General features: G+C 44.0%; 1 pseudogene; it reads left to right on the plus strand.

The window, feature by feature from the left end:
* The first annotated feature begins 3,419 nt into the window (after window positions 1-3,419).
* Window positions 3,420-15,461, plus strand: part of LOC109386092 (40S ribosomal protein S6 pseudogene) — a 122,285-nt pseudogene continuing 110,243 nt past the window's right edge.

A 15,461-nucleotide genomic window follows, 5' to 3' on the forward strand; every position in this document is an offset into this window, starting at 1 on the left:
CTGAGTTGTGTCACAGAAATTGTTGCCGACAGGGGTCAGGTGGCCTAACACTGAATTTGGAGGGCGGGGATCAGTGTGAATGGTGCCTTGCGCTGAGAAGGGGCCCACAAGGCCTAGTGGGCTAATGAAGGCAGCCAGGCATTGTGAGAGGCCTGCAGGACACTCGGAGGGCATGGCAGGGAGGCTGGGAGAGGTCTCAGCCCCGAGGGGAAGAATGCCCATGTCAAGGAAGGCAAGCATGAACTCCGACAAGCCTGGGCCGGAATGAACTCCGCAAAGGCTGTTGAACAGGGCCTGTGATTGACAAGTGGACTCTGTCAATCAGGGAAAGCAGGCTGTGAGAGAGTGGGCCACCAGATACAAAAGGAGAGTTTGATGAGCTCTGGGGGCTGGGCTGGAAGGCGGGGAGGCTCAGCCAGAATCCCAGGGAGCTTGCGACTTCATGAGAGAGACCAGAGTTTTAACTGGGGACCTTTTAAGCCCAGGCATGGGTTTATTATAGGGTGTCTGTCTTGGAGAAATTGTCAACAGGAAGCTGACTTGTCAATGATGCCTGCGCCAAATCCTTGAGCTCGCCGTAGTTATTTGATGCGGCACTTAGTCACAAATGCAGTACACGGATGATCACATGGTCTGTGATGGAGAGACTTGGCTATGGGGGGAGAGTGCAGTTTTCAGCGATGGTTTTATTGTACAAAGGATTTGGGGCAGGATAGGTGCTGAATAAATATTTGATAATTTATGCATGTAGCGCCGGTGCTCCAAAGTTTATTTTTAAAATGAAATTCCAAGATTCTATTTTCTAAGTTTAAAGATTACTTTAAATTAGATGTTCGCAGTCATTCTAGAAAATATTTGGAATATATAGATTAAAGTACAGAATGGGCAGAGGCCCCTCCTCCCACTGAAAGTTATTGCCAGCATTACGGTGTATTTAACTCCAATCTTTTTACTATATATCTTTTAAAATATAATTGTGATCAACTGTACACACAATTTGGCAATTTGCTCTTTTCTTGCTCAACGTAGTGATACAAGCATTTTTCACGTTATTACAAACTCCTGGTAAACATCATTTTTAATGGCTACATAATATGGATTGTATTTTCAATTTTCATTAAATTTCTGTTTTATCTTCAGCCTGATTGCTTTGAAGGGCCTAATTTCTGCCAGTCCTAATCTGCTTATCTGTTTATCAGGAGCTGCATTTCCACCAAGGCTAGCCCCTTTTCTGAGGTAGAGGGGGATGGGGACAAGAAAGAAGGTTCCAAATGAGATGGATGTAGCATCAACATGGGGTCACTGGCAAGCCAGAGACACTGTCAGGGCAGGACCACCATGGACCTTGGGTGTCCCCTGGTCAGTTTCCATTTCAAACATTCTGTCCTGTTGTATGCATAAATTCACTGGTTCTTACAGAGACCACATGGCCCTCTTAGGATTAAAAATTATGATTCCCATAGGTCTGGGCATATTGTGATAGAAGAGAAAGATTAGGGTTGGCTAAAGTGGTGGCAAAAAGGGATTGTGGCATCCAGGTGGGGGGTGGTAGGGAAGCTCTGTGCAAAATATTTAACCTTCAACTTCTGCAGATGATGAATGTGTCTGTCTAATACCAGTGAATGTATCAAATCTCCCTTCTTAAAAGAGGAAAGAACTCATGACTCTTTCAAACAGATAAATGGTCCTGGGTGTTTAATTCATTAAGGGACACCCTCCAACCTGAGTGTGTGTATATGAGTGTATGTGTGCACATGTATGTGTGTATATACAGTTCTATGAATTTTAACACATGTATAGATTCTTGTAACCACTACCACAATTAGGATACTTGTATCAGTTCCATCACCCAAACAACTCCTTTGTGCTAACCCTTTGTAGTCAAGCCCTCGCCTACCCTTAATGTCTGGCAACCACTGATCCATTCCTTATCATTATAGTCTTGTCTTTTCCAGAACCTCATACAAATGGAATCATGCAGCACGTAAGCTGTTGAAGACTGACTTCTTTCACTCAACACAATGCCTTTGAGATTCCTCCAAGTTGAGTGTATCAATAATAGTTTGTTTCTTTTTATGGCTGAACAGTTTTCCATCATATGGGCATATCACCATTTGTTAAATCATTCACTTATTGAAAGATATTTGGATTGTTTCCAGTTTGGGGTAATTATAAATAGAACTGCTATGAACATTTGTGGACAGATTTTTGTGTGAACATACATTTTTCATTTCCCTTGGCTAAATAACCTAGATTACTGGGTCATATGGAAATTGCATGTTTAACTTTATAAGAAACTGCCAAACCATTTTTCAGAGAAGCCAAACTATTTAACATTCCTACCAGCAGCATATGAGAGTTCCAGTTGCTCCGCATCCTTGTCAGCACTTGATAAGGTCAGTGTTTTTAATTTTAGCCATTCTGATAGGTGTGTAGTGTGTATCTCATTATGGTTTTAATTTGCATTCCCCTAATAGCTAATGATGTTGAACATAATTTTCTGTTTATTTGCTGTTATCTGCTTTGGTAACGTGCCCAGTCTTTGGACCATTTTTAATTGAGCTGTTAGTTTTCTTACTAATGAGTTTTGAGAATTCTTTATATATTTGGTATACAAGTCTTTTGTTGGATATATATGATTTGCAAATATTTTTTCCAGTCTGTAGGTTGCTTTTTCATTCTCTTAACAGGTGTCTTTCACAGAACAAAAGTTTTCAATTTTGTTGAAGTCTAATTTATCAAATTGGTCTCATGTCTAAGAACTCTGCCTGACCCTAGGTCATGAAGATTTTCTCCTATGTTTTAGCTAAAAGTTTTATAGTTTTATACTTTACATTTAGACATATGATCCATTTTGAGTTAATTTTTGTATAAGGTGTAAGGTTTAGGTTGAGGTTCACTTTTGTTGCATGTGGATGTCTAATTGCTCCAATACCATTTGTTGAAAAGACTATCTTCTCTCCATTGAATTGCCTTATACCTTTTTAAAAAATCAATTGGCTATATTTGGGTGAGTCTGTGTCTGGACTTTCTATTCTGTTGCATTGATCTATGTGTCTATCCCTCCTCTAAGACCACACTGTCTCACTATAGCTTTATAGTAAGTCTTAAAATCAGGGAGCAAGATTCTTCCAACTTTCTTCTTATTTTTTTGAAATTGTATCAGCTATTCTAGTTCCTTTGTCTTTCCATATACATTTTATAATCAGCTTGTCTATACCTACAAGTATCCTGTTGGGGTTTTGATTGGAATTGTGTTAAATATATAGATCAATTTGGGAGGAAATTGGCATCTTCGTTATGTTGAGTTTCCTATTCCATGAACCCGGTATGTCTCTTCCCCATTTTCTTTTGGTTTGTTTGATTTAAGAATTTTTGCTCTCTTTCGTGGCACCTGGGAGGTGATCGGCTGCTTCAGGATGAAGCTGAACATCTCTTTCCCAGCCACTGGCTGCCAGAAATTCATTGAAGTGGACAATGAGCACAAACTTTGTTTTATGAGACGCGCGTGGCCACAGAAGTTGCTGCTGACGCCCTGGGTGAAGAATGGAATGGTTTTGCGGTTCGGCTCAGTGGTGGGAACGACAAACAAGGTTTCCCCATGAAGCAGGGTGTCTTGACCCATGGCCGTGTCCGCCTGCTCCTGAGTAAGGGGCATTCCTGTTACAGACCAAGGAGGACTGGAGAAAGAAAGCACAAGTCTGTTTGGGGTTGCATTGTGGATGCCAATCTGAGTGTTCTCAACTTGGTCATTGTAAAAAAAGGGGAGAAAGATATTCCTGATCTCACTGATACTCCTGTGCTTCATCACCTGGGGCCCAAAAGAGCTGGCAGAATTCACAAACTTTTCAATCTCTCTAAAGAAGATGATATCTGCCAATATGTCGTGAGAAAACCCCTAAACAAAGAGGGTCAGAAACCTAGGACCAAAGCACCCAAGATTCAGCGTCTTGTTACTCCTGCAACATAAATGTCGGTGTATTGCTCTGAAGAAACAGCATATTAAGAAAAATAAGGAAGTAGCACAGAATATGCTAAACTTTTGACCAAGATAATGAAGAGGCCAAAGAAAAACACCAGAAACAGATTACCAAAAGATGTAGACTGTCCTATCTGAGAGCTTCTACCTCTGAGTCCAGTAAAAAAAAAAAAAAAAGAGAGAGATTTTCTAAGAGTAACAAATAAATCAGATCAGACCTTAAAAAAAAAAAAAGAATTTTCTTTCCCCTCTGGGAGAAGGCACATCTCAAAATGTTTGGTTTCAAGATGAGGGGAAGAGGGCACTGCCTTACGTGGATTCTTTCCTTTTACCCAGGCATGTCTTACTTCCTTCAAGCCCAGTAGGAACTACTTGATTTTCACTGGCAATTTTACACTTTGAGGACAGGGTAAGAAGAGGGTCTTATCAGACTCATTTGCGCAGGTGCTAGAGAATCATGTTTTGGTGTTGGTGCATACATGGGCGTCCTCATGTATACACACATACACCTATGTGGGTGTCCAAATGTGCACACATATACATGTGTGGGAGTCTGCACGTCCTCATACTCATGCACGTTTCTGCATATACATGCACATGTATGCATACGTGGGTGTCCATGTCTATACACACACATGGCCCCGTAGAGGCAGCCACTGCCTTCCTCCCTGCTTTAAGCAGCCATGTGATGCCAGGCTGAGAAGAAGGGAGGCTGTTTGCTTCCCATGCGGAAAGCTAGCAGAAATGTGACCTTGAAAGAAACAGCACAAATGCACCTAGAGAGAGCTTCTTAGCAACTGCTTGTTGAGAAAAAGAAAGGAATCGGGGAAAGAGCCGGGAAACAGGAAAGAGGGGAAGAAAACCGAGAGAGAAGGCAAGCTGGACTCTTTAGAGGGGAGCTGGACCCCATAGTGCTCTCTAGGCTTTCTCATGCTCCTGAAATGGGGAGAGGAAAGAAATGGGTGACACTTTCAGTCCTCCAACTGGAAAAATGAGCCACCTTGACATCAACCGAGTCAGGAACAGAAGGAAACAGCACGGCCTATGTGGCCACTTGTATTAGCACAGAGCCTCCATTACCTCCTTTAACCATCTCAGTAATCCCAGGAGTTGGTGTCATTAGCCCTATTTTACAGAAACAGAGTGGGAGAGATTAAGGAACTTGCCCGAAGTCTCACAATAAAGGGCAGAGTCTTGTGTCTGGCAACCTCTGGACTGTCACCCTCTAAGTTCCTTCCTCTGCAGCTGGGTACATTCACTGTGAAGTACTTGGGCTGTGAAATGGCTGAATTGGTTACTTCGGGCTGCTTAATAATCCATCTGGAATGGGACGCCACAGTCCTGCCTGCAGAATCACAGGTTTCAGGAGGATCAGAGATAATTGAGCTTACACCTCCTTTCACAGCTAACAAAACTGAGATGCAGAGCGACGGCCACATGGCATGTCATCAACCAGGTAGGCATAGAAGCAGTTCTCCCACCTCTTGCTTCCGCTACATCACCTGTCTTCTCAGGGGGACTGAGGTTTGAGAACCCAGGAAGCAATAAAGCCAGCCCTCAGGAATTCTCACTAATCCTTCCATGATGGGGCCTGGGTGGTTTGGATGGGAAGTGCAAGTTAGTGGCATGGCTCAGGACCCATGCTTCTCAGCTCATTCTCCCATGCTGAATCTTCTGAGGAATTCTTTGCATATGCAGGAGCTCAGGAGCCAGAGGGCAGGAGAATGAGTGGTTTAGGCAGGAGGGGGAGCATTGGAGTCACACTGCCTGGGTACAAATCCTAACTTCTTAAGTAAGACCTTGTGCAATGAGTTTGCTTCTCTGTGCCTCAGTTTTTTGATCTGTTAAATGGGGATATATATTAGTCAGTGTTCTCCAGAAAAACACCAGAATCAATATTATATATATATATATATATATATATATATATATATATATATATATATATATATAGAGAGAGAGAGAGAGAGAGAGAGAGAGAGAGAGAGAGAGAAAGGGGAGGGAAAGAGAGAGAGATATTTATTATAAGGAATTGGCTTGTGTGATTATAGAAGCTGAGAAGTCCCAAGATCTGCAGTTGGCAAGCTGGAGATCTAAGAGAACAAGTGGTGTAGTTGTAGTCCAAGTCTGAAGGCCTGAGAACAAGGAGAGCCAATGGTATAAGTTCCAGTCCAAGGGCAGAAGAACACCAATGTCCCAGCTCAACAGTCAGGCAGGCAAAGTTCCCACTTACTCAGCCTTTTTGTTTTAGTCGGGCCTTCAACTGATTAGATTGAGGCCCACCCGCATTAGGGAGGGCAACCTGTTTGACTCAGACTACCAATTCAAATGTGAATCTCATCCAAAAACACTCTCACAGATGCACCCAGAATGATGTTTGACCAAGTGGCTGGGCACCCCGGGGCCCAGCCAAGTTGATCCATACAATGAACCATTGCAGGATACTAATAGCATTGCCAAAGGATTGTCTTGGGGAATAAATGAGTTATGTAAAGCATCTGGAATAATGGTTAGTTCCCTCAGACTTCCAATAGGTGATGTAGGGAGTGACTGGCAATGGTCAGCATTCTATGGGTGATACCAAGAATTCATTACAGACGTTAGAGAACCTCTTTTTGGGGAAGACAGATGGATGGAAACAACCAGTCCTCCTCATTGTGGCCCCCAAACCATCATGGTCTATGTTTGACTCGTTCAGGAAGATCAAGCTGAGGCTTTCCTACTCCTAAGGGCACAACACAGCTTCCCTCACCATTCCGGTGCAGTAGATATGAGATCTACTCACATCCCAGGATGGACAGAGCCGCACATTAGAGCAATTGCCCAGAGTAGCCCATCAAAACATCTACGAGAAACGCTTGAATGATGATGTGGAAGTGCATCTTATGCACGTCCTAAATGTACACACACACATTCCTGCCATGTCTGCCCACAGCTTCTGCCCAGCATCAGACCCATTTTCCACTGCAGCCCTCAGAGAAGTGAGCTCAGACATCAGAGGCAACGCGGCTCAGCCCTTCTCACCTCCCTGAAATCAAGCACCTTCTCATTTGTTTCCCTGAAGCTCTTAACTCACAACAGCTAAATGGACTGAGCCCTAAACTCCTGTCCTCCTTCTCATGCCTCCCTTGAAGAGATACCTGTAAATAAATATTTTTGCCTGAGAGGAGAATTTCTCCAATAGAAACTGTCAGCAACCAGAGTGGCTGTGAGAGGCCTGAAAATGTTTTCATCTCTTGCACACAACCCCCATCTGGTGCTGCGCACACGCGCACGCGTGCACACATGGAGGATGGGCCCCTATTCCCCATCACTCACCCTAGTCAGGCCTGCGAAGCTCACTATAAATCACCTCAGTCAAGAGAGAGGCTGGGAATGTGCTGAATCATCTAATTGGCCAAGAAAGACAATGATAGAATGATTACCTTCCCCCTCAGCCACACAGAAGCCGCAGCTGCCTGAGGACGCTGAACTGTCTTCCGTTTTCATGTTAATCAGGATCTTTCAGCCTCAGCCAAGAAAGACCTGGAGGTACGCCTGCAACCCTGCCCTCCTCAGACAGGGCCTTCTTGATACTCAGCCCCTGCACCCTGCAAGTGACTCGAGGGACCTCTCTGTAAAATAAAGCCTTACTACCACGGGCACTTTGAGAGTCTCCCATGAAGGGCCACGTTCCTTATAAATCTGCAATTAAGTGAAATTACAGGATTCCCGCACTGTTATGTATTTGTCCCAGCTCTGCTCCACAGCAGCCTTTGTCCTACCCCAAAGTCACATTTCTGAGGTTTAGACTGGAGCTGAAGAGCTATTTAGAGGCTTGTGCTCTGTACACAGTGGCTTCTCTCCTGGGCCCTCGGTTTTGTTTTCTTTGGCATGGTGTGTTCACCAAGAGCAGGCTAACAAACCTAGTCAGGAAAACAGCCCAAGAATTTTAATGGAAGAAGGCTCCTTTCAGTGCCTCGAACACTTGCCCCTGCCCCTCACCCCCTAGCATGGGCAGCGGGGATGGGAAGAAGCCACCAAGGGCCCCCTCCTTCCTTCACCCCACCTGCTGCGAAAGAAAAAGTGCCGAAACTTCCAGGAAGGCCTATCTACCTGGAGGGGCCTTCAAGTCATCCGGAGACAAAGCTGGGGTTTGTGGGTGGAGGGAAAAGCCTTCACAGCGTTTCTGGAAGCAGTGCAAATCCAAGTCCCACAAGGAAAATAAGTGCGTAGCACAGTGCCTAGCTTATGGTCACTGTAATGAAGATATGTAGGAAGGAGAGAAACAGGGTGAGCCAGAGAGAAAGGGGCATCCTCTGTAGCACACCAGGAGCACCTCGGAGAAGCCTCCGTTCAGGAAAGTCTTTGTTGACTAGTGGCCTCACAGTTTTTGCCATTCTCCCCTTGCCCCCAGCTCGAGAGCTCTGCTCTAGAAGAATGATGACTCATAGTGGGAAAACTTGCCTGTTTCCCCACCCTCCATTGCATCGGAAACAGAAAACAACCTGGGGAGAAGTGTCTGGCCTAATAACCATGGAATTAATGCTGAGCTGAGGGTAATAGCTTTCTGCTTTGCCTCAGGCCATCAGCTCTCCCATTGTCATTAATCCTCAGGAAATGCTTAAGTGGAGGCCATGAATCAGCTCCTCTGGCCTCACTAAAGCCACCACAAAACTAGGACCAAGGGCCCCATGTGTTGCCCCTGGAGTGTGTGTTTGCCTGGATCCTGGGCCCAGTGATCGCTGAAGGTCTGTGTCTGCTCTAAGTTCTATGACCTCTGTGGCCTGCGTCTGCCAGAGCCTTTGCTATAGGCCCTGAGACCATGGCGAACTTGTGTCTGCCGTGGGCCTCTATCCACTGTGGGCCCTGGACTTGCCGTGGTGAAGCCCAGAAACCTGTAGGGAGGAAGGCGTAAGGAATTACAAGCAGAGGGCATTGCTTTCCTAAAGGCAGAAGTGAGTATAAAAGGGATTTTTAAAAACTTTAGGAAGACTATGAAAATTGTACCATTATAAAATGCTTCAGCAAGAAGAGAAAAGGATACATTTTATCTCTTGAAAAATCAGTTCTTTGAGGACCTTCTAAAGGAATTGGGTTGACTAGGTCTTATGGGCTTAATTGTGTTCTCCACTAATTCATATGTTGAGACCCTAACCTCCAGGACTTCAGAATGTGACTGTATTTGAGATAGGGCCTTTAAAGAGGTGATTAAGGGGCTGGTCGAGTGGCGTGTTGGTTAAGAGTTGGCTTGGGACGCCTGTTCTGAGCAGCAGGGCCCCGGTTCGGATCCCACATGAGGGCCAGTGATGCTGCCCTCTACAGCTAAGATGGTGAACAACAGCTCAACCTGGAGCTGGGCTGCCGTGAGTCGCCAGCGTCGGCATAGGCTGCAGTGGGGCTGCAGTGGGCTGCCATAAGCTACCATGTGTGTCTGGCAGCCAGCGTGAGCGGCTGGCAGCCGGCGTGAGCGGGTGGCAGCCGGTGTGAGCTGCCAAGAGCGGCCGTCCAGAGGCCGGCGACCGATCTGCCTCACCCAGGAAGAGCGCAATGCTAATACCAACATGGGCCAGTGAAGCAACGTCCTCCACAACTAGACTGAAGAACAAAAGGACAGCAACTTGTCTGTTCCCCTTCCCTGATTCCCCAACGCTGTTCCCCTCCTCCAATTCCGCAATAAAATCTTTAAAAAAATAAAAATAAAGAGGTAATAAGTTAAAATGAAGCCATCAGTAGTCCCTAATCCAATATGACTGGTGTCCTTATAATAAGAGGAAATTTGGACACAGATAGGTACAGAGGGAAATCCATGTGAGGACACAGGGAGAAGACGGCCATTTGCGCTAAGGAGAGAGGCCTCAGAAGAAACTGATCCTGCCAACACCTTGATCTTGGACTTCTAGTTTCTAGAACTGTGAGACAACAAATTGTTCTTTAAGCCAGTCTATGGTCCTTGTTATGGCAGCTGAGCAAAGTAATTCATTAGGCTACAGTAGATGAAAGTTTGGGCCTCATTTGTTTATTGCTTTGTTTCCCTAGCACATGTCAATGAGAAAAATTAACCATAGTTGCATAGCAAGCCATTCCAAAACCTAGCGGGTTAAAAAAAAACCAGCAATCCTTTATTTTACTCACAATTCTGTAATTTGGGCAGGGCTCAGTGGGGACAGTTTGTCTCTCCTTCATACCGCATCAGCTAGGCTGACTTGATTGGGGAATAGAAGATTGTATTAATCTCTTGCTGCCTGACAAATTACCCTAACATTTAGCAGCTTAAAATACCAAACATTTATAATCTCACAGTTTCTGTGGGTCAGAACTCTGGGTGCAGTTTAGCTGGGTGCCTCTTTTAGCTGGGCGCCTCTGGCCCTAGGTGCCTCATCAGGTGAGTGTATTGCATTCAAGTTGCTGGCTGTAATTGGGTTCCCATATGAAGGCCCAACTGGTTGGAAAATCTGCTTCCAAGCTCACTGATGTGGTGGATGGCAGGTCCCACTCTCTCACCACATGGGCCTCTCTACAGGCCTGCCTCGCAACATGGCAGCTGGCTTCCCCCAGGATAAGTAATGCAAGAAAGAGAGTGTGCAAGAGAGTTCTCAGGACAGGCGCCACAGTCTTTTTACCTCCTAATCTCAGAAGTGTCATCCCACCATTTCTGCTATACTCTGTTAAAAGCTAGGTACTCAGTCTAGTCTACATTAAGGGGAAGAGGATTACACAAGGGCAAGAATACCATCACTGGGGGCCATCTTAGAAGCTGCCTACCACAAGGATTGACTTTCAAGATGGTTCTCTCGTATGGCTGGCAAGTTGGCACTGGGTGTTAGCTGAAAATTTAGCTGGGGCCGTGGCCTGGGAACCTTGGTTCCTCTACATGGGTTGCTTGAATTTCTCATAGCATGGTAGCTAGGTTCTTAGAACAAGGGTCCCAAGAGAGTAAGGCAAGAGTACATTACATTTTAATGACTCAGCCTCAGAAGTCACAGAGCATCACTTCTGTCACACTCTATTGCTCAAGGCCTTAACAAAGGCCCATCTAGGTTCAAGGGTAAGGGTCATAGACTTGGCATATTGATGCAAGAGTGGCAAGGATCTAGAAAATCACGTGGAACAGGAGTTATTGATGTGTCTATCTTTGGAAAATACTTCCCGCTACAATGGAGTTCAGTATTAATCAGAGAAGGGACTGAGTCTATAGCTGATGAAACTAAATTCAAGCTGAATGTTTAGGAAGAGAAGTGAGTTCTCATAATTCAGGACCTGAGGCTCCTAGGACCCCTATCCCTCACTCTGTTTCTCTGATGTAGCTTATCACTGAATATACTTCTCAGAGCACATCAGTGTTACTATGGTTTGGATCATACAAAGGTGAGCTCCCTACTCTTAGTTAGGATGCTTGGTTGCAAACAAAAGCTCCACTTAGGGGGCAGGGTGCTTGAAAGGTGAAAAAGCCTTTTAAATTTAAACTAGACAAGTAAATTCCTCATGGTAAAATCTCAAGCACCAGGCCTGGGAAGCAATTTGTGGACGAGGACTCCAGAGCCACACCATGAACTCATAAGGCTCGCCCTGCTCGTTTCGGATATCTGGATTCCCCAGTGTTCTCAGTTCTCCAAGTCTGTTCTACCAGGGTCTTGCGTGTCAGAAACCAGGGAAGTTATGGAGCCTGTAGGAAGAACTCTCTCTTTCCCACAGAAGCTGGGGTCTCCGTAGGAGATTTCCAGAGGTTGAAGGGTTGCCCATCACCAGAATAAAGGCTGCCACAGCCCCAGGGAACTGTGTATCAGTGAAAGGACTAGTGGAGCTTCTTAGTCATTCATTTATTCAGCAAATATTCATTGAGTGCTGCCTGGCACTGTACACATTTCATAGGTTTAGTGGACACTGTCTTTCCCCTTCCTAACAGCCCTGAGATTTTCCTCTAAGAACCATCTCCCTTTGGGTAGTACCCCAACTCCCATTGTGTAGCAACCATGCAGTTTGGGTGGGTTTGAACCCACCCCTACCTCCATGGCTTAAGCCAATCAGAGCAATTCCCTCTCTCTTATCACGGGGACAGTAATGATCATATCAAAGAGACACTCAGGACTTTTGAGGGAAGGAAATGCTTTTTTTTCTTTCCCAGGATGTGACTGAGGAAGCATCAGACCCAGTTTCTGTTAGCAATCATCTTGCAACCATGAGGGAGGTTAACCTGACCATAGAACCAATTCTTAGAGAAGGGCAAAACTGAGAGAAATGCAGAGAAATGGAGACAGAGCCTTGATAGAACCATGCCTGGAGCTCACTAGATTGCTAAATTATGTAAGCCAATAAATCTCTCTTATGGTTCAAGTCAGTTTGAATTGTTTTTTTTTTATAATTTCCAAGTCTTTTAACTGATGAAAATTCAGGAAAGTTGCAAGCTACAATATCAAAACACAAAAATCAGTTGTATTTCTGCATATAAGCAATGAACAATCTAAAAATGAAATTAAGAAAACAATTCCATTTACAATAGCATCAAAAAGAATAAAGTACTTAGAAACAGGTTTAATCAAGGAGGTGCAAATTATATACTGATAACTACAAAATATTGCTGAAAGAAATTAAAGAAGACCTAAATAAATGGAAAAGCATCCTATGTTCATGGATTTGGAGACTTAATGTTATTAAAATGATAATACTGTCCAAAACAATTTACAGATTCAATATAATCTGTATCAAAATACAAGTGGACTTTTTTGAAAAATGAAAAAGGAGATCTCAAAATGCATATGAAATTGCAAGGGATCCTACATAGCCCAAATGATGTTGAGAAAGAAGGGAAAGTTGGGGGACTCACACTTCTCTATCTCGAAACTTACTACAAGCTACAGTAATCAGAACAGTGTGGTACTGGCATAAGGATAAACATATAGACCAATAGAATAAAATTGGGGGTCCAAAAATAAACCCATGCAGCTATGGTCAATTGATTTTTGACAAAGGTGCCAAGTCCACTTAATGGGGAAATGAGACTCTTCAACAAATGGTGCTGGGACAACTGGGTATCCACACAACAAAAGAATAAAGTTGGACCCCTACTTCAGACCATACACAAACATCAACTAAAAACGGATCAAAGACCTAAACCCTGAGTCATCTACACCAACACTTCAAGGCACAGTATGCTTGTCTTTACTCACTCCTTATTCTAATCACTCACCCTTTAAATTTCCCTGGAAGGAGGGAGTTTGGAAAACCAGTCTTCCACAAGTCTGGTGCATCGACTCCCCTAATGTCTTAACACACTGGGACAACATTTTATTCATTGTCATTGTTTAAAAATTAAAAACAAAACAAAACAAAACCTCAGTCTTTGAAAAGGGGTTTTATTAAGAATCTCATTACGCTGTCCCTTGCCCTCATCCCACATCAGAGTATTAACACAGGTTTTGTGGAGCAAGGCTCTGGGCAATTGGCCATCTTCTCAGCAGGACTGTGCTAATCTTCACTCTGCTAATCCACATACCTGCTAAACCTCACCAAGTCAAAAGTAAGGATTTCTGGGGAGAGGCACTTAAGGAGAGACTTGGGCTTCCAGGAACTCCTTCCAGTGGCACAACTCTCAGCAGGGCTTGATCAGAATGTGCTGTGTGAGATCATCAACAATTCAAACTAAATTGCCCACATGAAAATAAGTGAACAACAGAGCGGGCCTGGCCTCTGCTCACGCTCCGGATTTTGTTCGCTTGAAATATGTGGCGCTTGCTTATCCTGTGAATCGGGGGCCTCAATGTTTCATCCAGGCAGAGAGCAAAAGGGGCAAAAAGTGGGCAAAGATAGTTGGATATCCACATACAAAAGAATGGCTGGACCCCTATCTCACTCCATGTACAAAAATGAACTCAAAATGATAAAAGTTACATAAGGCCAAAGTTACCTTCGTAGAAGAGTGGCTATCAACACCCTTGATATGCATCGTGCACCAATGTCCCAGGCTCACACAGCTGCCTGGCAGAAGGAGCTGGGATGAAAGCCTGTCTCTCCCCACGGAGAACTCTCCAGCGTGGTCTCCTACCCAGCCACGTGGACCCTTCTACAAACTCTCCACATATTTCCACACCTCCAGGCCTTTGCTCTCGCTCTTCTCTCTGCTTAGAATGCCATCCCCAAATTCAAGGCCAAGTTAAAATTTCTGCCTCTTTTTTCATGAACCTGATTAGGATTTTTTTCATCAGAAATCCTTTCTTCTGTCTCAGGGCTCACTCGGCATTTTTCTTTTAGCTCTGGCATTGCTAGATAGCTACCATTTGTCCTTTATTTCCTGGGTAGCCCTCAATTTAAAAAGCCATGCTGTCTCCATAAACCACGTAAATGTCCTAGAAATTCTGGTTCAGTATCAAAGCTGCATCTCTCAGATTATGTCTCATAATTGGAAGTGACCCCATAATCCTGTATTTAGGCCACACGTCCCCATTTTTGGCTTGTAAAGTGTGATCACTGTAATTACACCACTTATTTCATTCTGCTTTGATCGTAATTATGTACTTCTTTGTCTCCTCATTAGATTGTGAGCTCCTTAGGGATAGATACTGTATAGATTAAGGTTAGGTTTGGCTAAAAGCAACACAGACTGAAAATGTGATAGAGGTTTGTTTCTCATTTGTAAAAGTCCAGAAGTAGGTAGTTTAGCCTGGAAATGGCTGCTATTCTAAGCAGACCTCAGGGACCCAGGCTCCTTCCAGCTTACTATTCCACCATTCCTAAAGTCCTCATGGCCCATGATGGTGGCCAGAGCTCCAGCCATTACCTCTATATCCCAGGAAGCAAGAGATGAAGAATAAAAGGAGAAATGGTCAGCTATCTCTTAAGGAATGTTCCTGGAAGCAACCCCATGACACTTCCACTTATATCCCAATAGCCTGATTATAATCGCATGGCCACACCTGCCTGCAAAGGAGGCTGGGAAATGTTGTCTTTCTTCTAGGTGGCCACACGCCTAGCTTAAAATCAGGGTTTGATTACTATGTTCGAAGGAGAGGCAGTACACCGGGGAACAGTCTCTGCCATAGGTGGTTTTATGCATCTCAGTATTCTAAATGACACCAGCATAATGCCTGGCTTGAAGCATCAAGGAATGAGAGATACGAGAACATAGAATTGTGGAGCTCATTAAAACATCCAAAGTGTCTTTCAACTACATCATTATCTCACTTGGTTTCTACAAGGAGAGAGGGCTTCCCTAACCAAACCAGTATTGTAAATATGATTATAGCAGAATGAAAAATTTTAAAAGTCATAAATACATTGTATGCAAATAGGATACTAATTCCAAATGAGACTTAGCTGATCAGCAAAATAGCTGATGACTACATCTGAACATAGAATTCAAAACAAACAAAAGCTCTTATTAAGCCTACCTTTTATTAAACTGGCCACCCCCTAAATTCATAGAAACAAGTAAGATTTGTAGTATTGAATATCAAAGTTTCTATTGCTCAATGTTCCCACAATGTTCAAAGTATCCAAAGTTTTTTTT

The sequence above is a fragment of the Hipposideros armiger genome, unplaced genomic scaffold (assembly GCF_001890085.2).
Source record: "Hipposideros armiger isolate ML-2016 unplaced genomic scaffold, ASM189008v1 scaffold_7, whole genome shotgun sequence".
Classification (NCBI taxonomy): Eukaryota; Metazoa; Chordata; class Mammalia; order Chiroptera; family Hipposideridae; genus Hipposideros; species Hipposideros armiger.